This window comes from Schistocerca serialis, chromosome 2, assembly GCF_023864345.2.
Source record: "Schistocerca serialis cubense isolate TAMUIC-IGC-003099 chromosome 2, iqSchSeri2.2, whole genome shotgun sequence".
In the NCBI taxonomy this organism is placed as follows: Eukaryota; Metazoa; Arthropoda; class Insecta; order Orthoptera; family Acrididae; genus Schistocerca; species Schistocerca serialis.
The window spans coordinates 493,708,963-493,723,095 of record NC_064639.1 but is presented as its reverse complement, the minus strand read 5'-3'; positions in this window follow the sequence as shown (position 1 = coordinate 493,723,095).

The following is a 14,133-nucleotide window of genomic DNA, read 5'->3' as shown; positions in this document are numbered from 1 at the left end:
AATTAAGTCGCATAGTGCTCAGAACCATTTGAACCACCTCAACATTGAGATTATAGGAACGCAGTCAGATCGCATTTACCATTTGCTTATCCAGGGACGTAATTAAATCTAACTTCGCATCAACTTAATATTAAGAGCTGAGAGCCAATCTTACCAGTGTAGTATATCTAAGAACAGTGTACAATTTGTTTTCATTCATGATTTGTTCAATATGATCTAATTTCTATTGTGAGATAATTTACAATAAATACAAGTTATTTACAATATCGCTTTTGATTCAGTAATGGGTGGTAGTTAATCACTGTCACATTAGTATATTTTATTCATGTTTAATGTCGGCCACTTTCCCAATAAGAAGTCCTCCAAGTGAAACGCTTAACATCATACTGCTGCCAGTATAATATCAGGAAATTTAGGCACATGTTTACTACTATGCAGCAGAAAAACATTAAAGACAGCGGACATTGAAACGCTTATACAAGAAGCAATAAAAAAACATCCCTTGAGAGTGAACAGAATGAATGCGGCACGGTGAAGAGGTTCAGGAACACGACTTCATTAGCAAGGCCAAAATGGATATAAACCATGAACGTTGAAAGGTGGCTACTCTGAGCCACAGCGCCAGAGATTGCGCCAAAGAGTATTATTCAGCCTCCTCCACTGGCAGTGCTTGTTGAGATGTGGTAGTGGAGAGTGCTTATTGAGAAGTAGCAGTAGGCAGTGCTTATTGAGATGTAGCAGTGGTGAGTTCTTGTTGAGAAGTCGTAGTAGGCAGTGCTTGTTGAGATGTAGCAGTGGTGAGTCGTTGTTGAGAGGTTCCCATGGAGAGTGCTTGTTGAGATGTTGTCATATTGTTTTGATGGGCTAGGCACCAGATGTTGTTGGATTAGGGATGCTGTAATGTGCTTTTCGTCAATATATCTACATCTACATCTATACTCCGCGAGCCACCTTACGGTGTGTGGCGGAGGGTACTTATTGTACCACTATCTGATCCCCCCCTCCCTGTTCCATTCACGAATTGTGCGTGGGAAGAACGACTGCTTGTAAGTCTCCGTATTTGCTCTAATTTCTCGGATCTTTTCGTTGTGATCATTACGCGAGATATATGTGGGCGGTAGTAATATGTTGCCCATCTCTTCCCGGAATGTGCTCTCTCGTAATTTCGATAATAAACCTCTCCGTATTGCGTAACGCCTTTCTTGAAGTGTCCGCCACTGGAGCTTGTTCAGCATCTCCGTAACGCTCTCGCGCTGACTAAATGTCCCCATGACGAATCGCGCTGCTTTTCGCTGGATCATGTCTATCTCTTCTATTAATCCAACCTGGTAAGGGTCCCATACTGATGGGCAATACTCAAGAATCGGACGAACAAGCGTTTTGTAAGCTACTTCTTTCGTCGATGAGTCACATTTTCTTAGAATTCTTCCTATGAATCTCAACCTGGCGCCTGCTTTTCCCACTATTTGTTTTATGTGATCATTCCACTTCAGATCGCTCCGGATAGTAACTCCTAAGTATTTTACGGTCGTTACCGCTTCCAATGATTTACCACCTATGGCATAATCGTACTGGAATGGATTTCTGCCCCTATGTATGCGCATTATATTACATTTATCTACGTTTAGGGAAAGCTGCCAGCTGTCGCACCATGCATTAATCCTCTGCAGGTCCTCCTGGAGTACGTACGAGTCTTCTGATGTTGCTACTTTCTTGTAGACAACCGTGTCATCTGCAAATAGCCTCACGGAGCTACCGATGTTGTCAACTAAGTCATTTATGTATATTGTAAACAATAAAGGTCCTATCATGCTTCCCTGCGGTACTCCCGAAATTACCTCTACATCTGCAGATTTTGAACCGTTAAGAATGACATGTTGTGTTCTTTCTTCTAGGAAATCCTGAATCCAATCACAAACCTGGTCCGATATTCCGTAAGCTCGTATTTTTTTTCACTAAACGTAAGTGCGGAACCGTATCAAATGCCTTCCTGAAGTCCAGGAATACGGCATCAATCTGCTCGCCAGTGTCTACGGCACTGTGAATTTCTTGGGCAAATAGGGCGAGCTGAGTTTCACATGATCTCTGTTTGCGGAATCCATGTTGGTTATGATGAAGGAGATTTGTATTATCTAAGAACGTCATAATACGAGAACACAAAACATGTTCCATTATTCTACAATAGATTGACGTAAGCGAAATAGGCCTATAATTATTCGCATCTGATTTATGACCCTTCTTGAAAATGGGAACGACCTGCGCTTTCTTCCAGTCGCTAGGTACTTTACGTTCTTCCAGCGATCTACGATAAATTGCTGATAGAAAGGGGGCAAGTTCTTTAGCATAATCACTGTAGAATCTTAAGGGTATCTCGTCTGGTCCGGATGCTTTTCCGCTACTAAGTGATAGCAGTTGTTTTTCAATTCCGATATCGTTTATTTCAATATTTTCCATTTTGGCGTCCGTGCGACGGCTGAAGTCAGGGACCGTGTTACGATTTTCCGCAGTGAAACAGTTTCGGAACACTGAATTCAGTATTTCTGCCTTTCTTCGGTCGTCCTCTGTTTCGGTGCCATCGTGGTCAACGAGTGACTGAATAGGGGATTTAGATCCGCTTACCGATTTTACATATGACCAAAACTTTTTAGGGTTCTTGTTTAGATTGTTTGCCAATGTTTTATGTTCGAATTCGTTGAATGCTTCTCTCATTGCTCTCTTTACGCTCTTTTTCGCTTCGTTCAGTTTTACCTTATCAGCTATGATTCGACTACTCTTAAACCTATGATGAAGCTTTCTTTGTTTCCGTAGTACCTTTCGTACATGATTGTTATACCACGGTGGATCTTTCCCCTCGCTTTGGACCTTAGTCGGTACGAACTTATCTAAGGCGTACTGAACGATGTTTCTGAATTTTTTTACATTTTTGTTCCACATCCTCTTCCTCAGAAATGAACGTTTGATGGTGGTCACTCAGATATTCTGCGATTTGTGCCCTATCACTCTTGTTAAGCAAATATATTTTCCTTCCTTTCTTGGCATTTCTTATTACACTTGTAGTCATTGATGCAACCACTGACTTATGATCACTGATACCCTCTTCTACATTCACGGAGTCGAAAAGTTCCGGTCTATTTGTTGCTATGAGGTCTAAAACGTTAGCTTCACGAGTTGGTTCTCTAACTATCTGCTCGAAGTAATTCTCGGACAAGGCAGTCAGGATAATGTCACAAGAGTCTCTGTCCCTGGCTCCAGTTCTGATTGTGTGACTATCCCATTCTATACCTGGTAGATTGAAGTCTCCCCCTATTACAATAGTATGATCACGAAACTTCTTCACGACGTTCTGCAGGTTCTCTCTGAGGCGCTCAACTACTACGGTTGCTGATGCAGGTGGTCTATAGAAGCATCCGACTATCATATCTGACCCACCTTTGATACTTAACTTAACCCAGATTATTTCACATTCGCATTCGCTAATAACTTCACTGGATATTATTGAATTCTTTACTGCTATAAATACTCCTCCACCATTGGCGTTTATCCTATCCTTGCGGTATATATTCCATTCTGTGTCTAGGATTTCGTTACTGTTCACTTCCGGTTTTAACCAACTTTCCGTTCCTAATACTATATGCGCACTATTTCCTTCAATAAGAGATACTAATTCAGGAACCTTGCCCTGGATACTCCTGCAGTTTACCAATATTACGTTAACTTTTCCTGTTTTTGGTCTCTGAGGACGGACGTTCTTTATCAACGATGATAATGTCCTCTCTGGTAAGCCGTCAGGTATTTTATCGTTTCGCCCAAGGGGGGGTCCCTCTAACCTAAAAAACCCCCGTGTGCACGCCACACGTACTCTGCTACCCTAGTAGCTGCTTCCGGTGTGTAGTGCACGCCTGACCTGTCTAGGGGGGCCCTACAGTTCTCCACCCAATAACGGAGGTCGATGAATTTGCAACCATTATAGTCGCAGAGTCGTCTGAGCCTCTGGTTTAGACCCTCCACACGGCTCCAAACCAGAGGACCGCGATCGACTCTGGGCACTATGCTGCAGATATTAAGCTCAGCTTGCACTCCGCGTGCGATGCTGGTTGTCTTCACCAAATCAGCCAGCCGCCGGAAGGAACCAAGGATGGCCTCAGAACCCAAGCGGCAGGCGTCATTCGTTCCGACATGTGCTACTATCTGCAGCCGGTCACACCCAGTGCGTTCAATAGCTGCCGGAAGGGCCTCCTCCACATTACGGACGAGACCCCCCGGCAAGCACACCGAGTGCACACTGGCATTCTTCCCCGACCTACCCGCTATTTTCCTGAGGGGCTCCATAACCCGCCTAACGTTGGAGCTCCCTATAACTAATAGGCCCGCCCTCTGTGACTGTCGGGACCTTGCCGGAGAATCGGCCACTGGCCCAACAGGCGAGGCATCCTGTGGTGGCTCGGAAACGATGTCATCACCACTAGGAAGCACCCCGTACCTGTTGGAAAGGGGTAAGGCAGCTGCCACGCGGCCAGATCCCACCTTCGCCTTTCGGCCAGGCACGCGCGAGCCCACCACTGTCCGCCATTCACCCTGGAGTGATGGCTGACCGGTAAGATGCTCACTGCCGGAAGACGCAGCGACATCAGGGGTTCCATGTGATTCCAAGGCCTCCGAAGTAGGCATAGGTCTCACCACAGTTGCCCCAACGCCACTACGAGCCGACGCCTGCGCCTCGAGCTCGATGAGCCTAACAGACAAAGCCTCCACCTGCCCCCGAAGAGTGGCCAATTCTCCTTGCGTCCGCTCACAACAACCACAGTCCCTACACATGACTATGTTTACCCTACTCTATACGGTGACAAATTCCCAAGATAATCTTCTCATGAGCTACTCTGATAATCAAGAAACACTCACTGAAATACGAGACGCGAAAACTACGCTAGGTTTTCCCAGAAAAACTATTTAAAAGCTAAGCGCAGCAAATAAGTACAAAAACGCTTTATACAAACAGTACTCGCTGCTGCTGGTGCTCTCGCTCTGGCTGTCACAAGACAACTGCTGATTCAAGTGACTAGTGGCTAACGGCCGCGAAACAAACAAAAGACGGTTTTAGGGCGCTTTCTGTTCTAAACGATCAAGAAAACACTAAGAAATCTAACACGAAAACTACGTAAAGTTTTATCAAGAACTGTTAGTTACTATGCAGAGCAGATAAACACAAATAGAATCCCTTCCTTAGTGGAAGGTCGTAAACAAAATGCAAAATAAACGCTTTATACAAACAGTACTCGCTGCTGCTGGTGCTCTCGCTCTGGCTGTCACAATATGAAGGTAAAAAAATTCCTTTTTTTTGGTATTATTTCAATGTCTTGAACAATGTCTTGAACAATGTCTTGAACAATAATGCCTATTGGTTACAGGTTCAGTCAACAAAGCATCTGGCTCGTGTTCTTGTATTAGACTGTATTTCTGGTTTCTATGTGCAATTATAGTATTTCTGTTTTTTTTTAAATTACTTCAGTATAAATGATGTTTAAAATATCTGGTCTTATTGAGGAAGAACCGTGCCAGATGTGTACATTGAATCACACTTCCACACACAGAACAGCTACACTTGTGTTTTGTTGTTTCGTAGGTTTTATAGTTGCTGGGGACTTAATTAATTATTTGTGTGGACGGAAGTTTTCTCTCATTCTTTGTTGTTATTCTATGCAGTCAGATTGCGTACTAATACTAGTCAGGGCCAACCGTTTACGAGACTTCGTAACCGGACAGACAGCGACAAGAAAAAAAAAAAAAAAAAAAAAAATTAAAAGTATTTGCATTTATTATTTGTATAATTAAGCCCCCATGCACGTGGCGACCGCTGCTTCGGATCGTCCCTTGAATTCTTCTGATAGTAAAAATAGCAGACAGTAGTATTGTTGAAGTAATTTGTAGTTTAGTAGTTGTAGTCTATAATGCATGTGTAGATTTTGTAACAGAACATTGGTAGTTGTCTTGTCATTCTTTTAATGGTATTTTGGCAGAATTTAATTTTTGATGTCTTGTATACGCGTTTGACAATTTTGTGCAATTATGAAGATTTCAATTGTTCGTTAATCGTGTTTGAGGGAAGCATTTCGTGTGAATGATATTTTTGGTGATAAAGTGTCATTGTGTGTAATTTTCGTATAGTGACGAGTTTTGTATATTTTGTAAATGATTACGCGATCGATGAAAAAGGTAAAAATGATAAATAGTGAGAATGACGAAATTGTTAACATGGCGAACTCGCCAACACAGGAGAACAGTATGATGAATAATGAAGTTGAAAACAATTTAATAAATCGGGAAAATAGTCCGGAACCAATTCAAAATTTTTCTCAATCAAAAAATTTTCAGAATCGAGATTAATGACAGAAGACTCTGGAATAGTATCGAACACAGATAGCTTTATGGCTATGCCGAAGGAAGTTAGTTTTGCGGGAAATGTTAGGGGCGAAAAGAATTTCGAACCAGTTAATATGGAGCAGTTGATGGGTGCTATATTAAATTTGGGATCACGAATGGAAACACGTTTAGACTCACAAATACGAACAATTAAAACTGAGATGGGAACAATGGAAACACGATTAGACTCACTGGGATCACAGTTACGATCTGAAATTAAAACAGAGATAGGAATAATTAAAACAGAGATGGAAACATTGGAAATACGGTTAGATTCACGAATAGGGACATGTTTCAAAAACATGAAAGATGAATTAAAGAAAGAAATTAGAGAAGAAGTACAACCGATTTTGAATGCTCACAATAATAGATTAATTTCAATAGAAATCAGACAAAGGGAACAGGATAGAGAACAGGAAGAAAGAGATCGCGTGATAGTACAAAAATTTTCAGAGTTAAATTTACAACGTGCACACGATAAGGAAGAAATATTTGAGAGAATGGAGGAATCCGTACCAAATGACAGAATAAATAACCTAACACAACAATATGAACAGTTAACTACTAAATGTGTCAATACTGAAACCCGAGTGGCGACACTTACATAAGACGTAAATAAACAGAAAGAACAAATAGGTGATTTATCGGAAAGAGTTGAGGAGATTTCAGATAAATTGACAAGTCTTAGTTTAAATGGGGACAGAGATTCGGATGATACAGCACCATTACCATTTGCAGAAACCGAAGAGTACCAGAACATAAATAAGCATGTTGAAAATCAGGGAAAATTTAATGAACGCGTTGAAAGGGAATTTGAGGCATTACAAAAGCAAGTGAAACAAATTGAAGGCGAAATTGTAGGAAAAGACAGTAAAAGAAATTTAGAATCACAGATAGCAGAGGGGTTTGAAGAAAGTAATTTGTTTCATTTACGGGATGCAACAAGAGAGGTCCAGGCGCGCGTACTTGACAATAATCGACACTCGGACTGGGACAGACGCGGTAGGTCTTTGTCGCCACGAGGCGAAAATTTTGAATATAAACACTTTTTGACTGTTCGGAAATTTAAGATCTTTCGCAATTCTAAGAATGACATGCATCCATGTTCATGGTTAGATCAATTTATGTACGCACTTCCACCAAATTGACCACTAAGTCACAAACTGGAATTTATGTGTGGATATTTAGAAAACGAACCGGCGACGCGGATCCGCGCACTTATTAGAGATTGTAATAATTTAAATGATTTTTATCACGCATTTCTATCGGCATATTGGTACGAAAACACGCAAGACAGAGTCAAACACAGTCTTATTATGCAGCGTAATTTTAAACAGTCTGAGTTCCGCACGCCGGCGGAATACTTTGAAGACATGATTCGAAAGAATCAGTTCCTGTCCAACGCTTATAGCCCGACTGAATTAATTCGCATTTGTTTAACTAAGCTGCCACAATCAATAAGACAAATTGCTTTAGCCGGAAGATGTAAAGACGACATTGAGACTTTTGCTACAAGAACTTGAGTATGACAACGACGACGGGACTTCTTGTAATTTTTTCAGTAACAGTAATTACAATAGATTTTCAGAGAAAAGGGATAGTGATCGGAACGGGCGTTATATGGGTAATTTTGAGAATGACAGACGAAACAGACAGGACAATAGATACCAGCCTTATGACAATAACAGACGTTCTAACAGAAATTACACAGACAATTATAATAACGGTAATTCCTAACGGAATGATCAATCACACGGAAACAGTAATCGGTATCATCAAGACAGAAATTATTCATGCAATAATAGAAATTCTTACTACAGAAATAACCAGGGTAGTAGATCTAACAGTAATTTCAGAAGTGACAGTCGAAATTACACAAGAAGTAGTCATGCAGACAGACAGGAAAATAGAAATTTTAATAACAGACACAACCAAGAATTTGCATCTAACAGACAGAAGGGACCTAATTGGCATCCTCCACGTGACAGAACTTCAGAGAGACAAGTGCAAATCGTAGAAATTGATCCGCGAAATGACGCGAATAATCAAAGACGTGACGCAAGCAATCGACAATGACTTGTAGCTTCGGCTTCTGGCAGCAATATAGACGGTTCAGAAAGTAATGACACTACGACTTTAGACTACGTACGCCTGGAAGACATGAGAGACATTTTGCTAGACGAAAAGGAAAATAATGTAGACGCATTTTTACATCCTGTTATTGAAGTATGTGTGGGTAAGAATAAGTTCACTGCGGTTTTAGATTCTGGGAGCCCATTGAATGTTATTAGTGAATCAGTTTTTCGTATATGTGTAAGAACTATTGCTTGTCCTGTGTTACCTGTTTCTAAAACTACAATTCGAGGCGCTATTTCTGAAAAAACTGTGGAAGTCAAACAACAGACCAACTTAAATTTCATTTGTCAAGGTTACGAATTTTCTGCTAATTTTATTATTGTTCCATTACTCAGTACACAAATTATATTAGGTAAGGAGTTTCTTAACACACATAAGGCAATTTTGAACTTTAAAGAAGGCAGTGTAAATTTGACTGTTGCCGGAATGCCGTAATGTTTGAAATTTTTCGAGTGTTTAACAAGATCTGAATCAGATACAAAATGTTTTCGTTGAGCATTGACGACAGTGTGTTTATTCATGACAATGACAACAGATACAGAGACGCGATGGATGATATAATTAATAGCGAAGAATTAATTAATGAAAAGGTTAAGAAAGGTGAAGTGCCAGATGACGTTGCAAGAGAAGAGCTGCACCAAATTTTGAATTCACATGCTACAGTATTTAGTCATCACACAGGAACTATAGAAGGCTTACAATATTTATTTAAAGTAAAAGAACACACACCATTTCGAGGGAAAACGTACGCTGTTCCTTTGGCTTACAGAGACAAGGTTAAGAGTGAACTTCAATACATGTTAGATCAAGGCATTATTGAGCCAGCAGTCCTTATACCAGCCCATTACATGTCGTTCTTAAAAAGGATGGGTCAATTCGTTTGGTTCTGGATTCCAGACAGATAAATAATATCATCATTCCTGAAACTGATCGCCCACAAAATTTAGATGAACTTCTTCAACATTTCCATGGAATTAAAGTTTTATCCACGATTGATATGCGCCCAAGTTTTTGGCAAATAGAACTCCACCCTGATTGTAGAAAATACACTGCCTTTTTAGCCTTTGGTAACTGTTATCAGTTTCGGAAATTACAGTTTGGACTTGCTGTATCTTCTGCAGCATTCATTCGTAGTTTAAACGAAATTTTACCTGTTTATCTTCGTGACAATATTACTTCATATGTTGACGATATTCTTATTGCCAAACGTTCTTGGAGTGAGCATAACAAAATTTTGGATTCATTATTACGTATTTTTGCAAGAGTTGCCTTTACAGTGAACTTGGAAAAATCTGAATTTGGTCGTTCTCAGGTGAAATTTCTTGGTCATATTATTTCTACAGGAGGTATTCTCCCTGATCCAGAGAAGCTAGACGCAATTCGTAATTATGCTGTTTCTACTACATAACGTGATGTTCGTAGTTTCCTTGGTGTCTGTAATTTTCTTAGACGCTTTGTTAAATTGGACGATTTGGCCACACCTCGTTTATGTGAACTATCTGGAAAGAATTCTAATTGGTGTTGGGATGAGGAAGCTCAATCAGAATTTGAACAACTTCGTGATGCTTTAGTTGCTGCTCCACTTCTTTCACACCCGGATTTATCTAAAGATTTTTGTTTGGCGACGGACTCATCATACAAAGGCCTAGGTGCACATTTATTTCAAGAGATAGAAGAAAACGGCGTTGTAATACAGAAAACTATTGCATTTGGAAGTCGTGTTCTCTCTAAATCAGAAAAGAATTATTCGATTACGGAACTTGAAGCCTTGGCTGTTGTATGGGCTTTCACAAAATTTCGCATATTTTTGTATGGCAGACATACTAAGGTTTACACCGATCATCGAGCGCTGGAATTTCTTATGTCAACAAAATTAAAACATGGCAGATTGTCACGATGGGCGCTGTACCTACAGGAATTTGACTTTAGTATTGTTTACATACAGGGTTCTTCAAATATTATTGCTGATGCTTTATCGCGTGCACGTATGGGTTTGAAACAAAGTGCTGAAGAGGACTGCAAAGAAAACAATTATTGTTTGATGTATATTCAAGGTGTTGCGTTTGAGAATTTTATTTCGTCTTCGCTCCAGGACATCGCTAAGGAGCAAAATAAGGATCCAATTGGGAAGGACATTAAGGAGAAGTGGAGGAGAAAGGAAAGCGTAGCGATTAGACAGTATTATTTACTTCACAATGATATTCTTTTTAAACGAAAATCGGTCGACAACTCTGTTTGGTTAGTTTGTATTCCTGATGAGTGGGTTAATAAGTTGATTTGGTATATACATTTCAGTTATGCGCACTTTGGTCCCAGAAAATGTTTTCATAAATTACGAGAAAATTGCTACTTCAGTAATATGGAAAAACGTATTCGATCTGTTCTTGCCAAATGCAAATTATGTCAAAAGGGTAAGCCGCCAACTATTTCTCACAGAGCACCGTTGTTTCCTATCATTCCAGCGAAATTAAAGGAGATGGCTGCAGTCGATTAATTCGGTCCAGTGGTTCGTTCTACTAATGGTTTTGCGTACATTTTCGTAGCAGTGGAACTGACATCAAAATATGTGTGTTTTACACCATTACGCAAAGCTCGTTCAGTATCTAACGCTTTCATCAAACATTTTCTTAAAGAAGTGGGTCATGTTGATAAAGTTATATCAGATAATGGATCACAGTTTCGCTCTAAAATTTGGATTCGTACTCTACGGCGTCGTAAGACTAAACCAATTTTCATTTCACTTTTTCACCCTCAATCTAACGCTTCAGAGAAATGGATGAAGGAAATCAATAAATTGTGTCGACTTTATTGTCATCAGAATCACAGAACGTGTGATCAATATTTTCATATTTTTCAAAACATTCTGAATGAACTCCCTAATGATTCAACTTCTTTACCGCCTATATTGATATTAAAAAATAAAGCACCGACAAATCGCATTTCTGAAATCGTTCCTTTTCCGCCTACACGGAAACTGCGGCATTCTGAAATTGTGAACCTGGCTCTGCAAAATATTGCATCTGCGGCTGCTAGATGAGAGAAATCAGCTAAACGCCCTGGTCGTTTAAAAACCTTGTCAGTTGGTCAAAAGGTGTTAATTAAATCTCATCGTTTGTCTCACAAAAGAAAAGGCTTGTGCTGCAAATTTTTTCTGCTTTGTAACGGTCCATATAGAGTTCGCAAAATTATTCATGATAACACTGTCTAAGTAGAACCTCTTAAATCTCGACGCTCTAAGGGAATACATCATATATCGAACGTTAAAATTTTTGTAGAATGACATACTTTCGAGAAACCAACAGTTATACGTAAACACACGGAGAATGCAAGGATACCGCGCCGTGTTCCGGCGGCGGCACATATTCAAAGCAACAGTCAAGTCTGCGCGGCGCACAAAAGTCTGCGCGGTGCACAAGGCAGTCGTTGACCGCAAACAATTACTTTCTACGTCAGGCGCCTACAGCTGATCGAGCGCTCAGTGCGAATGCACTGACAGCCGTAAACAAATACACAGTCTAATTTCTCCGAATAAATTCAGTATAAAGCTACAGTGACTTGATAAATTATGTTATTAACGTTCAGTATTTTTCAGGATACGGTTGTATAAAATATTTAAAAACTTCAGGTAAATTCTGTGTGTGTCCGACCTTAAGAGGACTTGCTATCGAGAAAATTTCAGGAAGAATGTAATTTCGAAGAAGAAACTAATAAACTAAATAGGTAACGATTAATTGTGTTAATTTTTCAGGTAACATATTTCCACTTAGGTACGTACTTTAGACGAAATATGCTGCTCGCAATTACGTGATTCATACTTTGTGCTAAATTTCATGTTCTATGAATTTACTTGCGAAGCGACGTGCTTGCGTACATTAACTGATTTTGACAATGATTGGTTAATGAACAGGGTTGTTACTTATGGATATTATGCATCGCTTGGCTGCACTGCTTTTTCACTGATGTTATATTTTTTTATTATGTGCCTGATGTGCTCATTTATTTAAATTATAATAGTCACCTTATTAGTTGTGCTGATATGGTTATGTATGTAGGTTTCACTTTGTGATTTATCTGCTTGCGCCTTCATGTTTACTTATTAAGATTACATATGAACATTTATTTGCTTATGCTGATATGATGCTAATGACCTGTTTATTATATAAGATATATATTTGCTGCTTTGCGTATGGATTGCATATTTACACATTTCTGTTTTGTGGTCATAACTACTCTTTAATTTGGTATATAGAAATGCTGATATACTGCGTACAAACACGGAGTTTAGGTCACACTATGGTGTTAATTATATATTGTTCGCTTGGCAGAGCCTCGTTGTAGGGATTGTGCTGCATCCACTTGTTGACATTCTGTTCTCTACTGGTATATTTACTCGCTATTGCATGTTTTGCTTACGCTCAGTGCCTTATATTTTTTTAAGATAAGAAAATGAACTGCTATAATTCGACGAACGACATTAGTACAAGAAACTTCATAGAAGTCACATGAGCTGTAGGTTTTATGAAAGCTGTATAAATTTATGGTAATAGGAAGGAAGCTAGCGACATGACATACCAACACTAGGTTTAGACCATTGACAGTTATTACACTGCATTCTTCGTGAGCAATTGAAATAGGAAGTGACACTTGACACAAGAAATACTTCACATGTTTGCTTCTGTTTTGCCATGATTCTTAAAGTGGTGTACACACTGTGAATTATTACGATCATTCACACTCCGTACTCGTACTTACTTACTGAAAGTTATTCAAACTAAAGGCTGTTAGAGGTCATGTACGCATTTCTTTTATTTAATCATGGACAAGGTAACCAAAATGTATTTTATGATTCATAATGAATAGGAGATATGGGTCAGATGGATTACGCAGAGGTTGTGTGTGGACATTGTGTCTTCGGATTGTATGGGATGATGAATTGAAGTTTGCACAAGGATTTTATCTGTACTTGTTCAAAAAGACTGACTAGAGGAAGGAGTTGTTATGGAAGTGAAAAGATATTGGTAATAAGGTTTATATGTATCGACGTATTGAAGAGGTATTATTGAGGTATTGAGATTGTGTGAAGTTGATGATTATTGGAGTTTTGGTGGACAAGAGGTAAGGTAAATGATATTGATGATAAGGTTTATATGTATTGACGTAAGAGGTATTATTGAAGTATTAAGATTATGTGATGATAATGATTATTGGAGTTTTGGTGGATAAGAGGTAAAGTAAGTGAGGAGCATATTTTTTTTTTTTTGTTGGTTTATATGGAACAAGGAGGATGAAGATAGCAGACTAGAACACTCAAGTGGAAAGATGATTGTCTACACACACACTTTGTTAAATCACTAAGCAGTACATACTTTTTTTGGAGAGAGGAAGTATTTGTATATCTTCGCACAGTGACAGTTGTTCAGCAACTGTACATTTGATTTGGCTTGGCAAACATTGCTCTTGACATGATGACTACGACTTTGACTAACTATTATTGACTGTTATACACTGCTGCCACTACTACTTGATACACATGCCGAACATTAAATCCTTAACAGAATTGCATTTACACAGTTAACACTA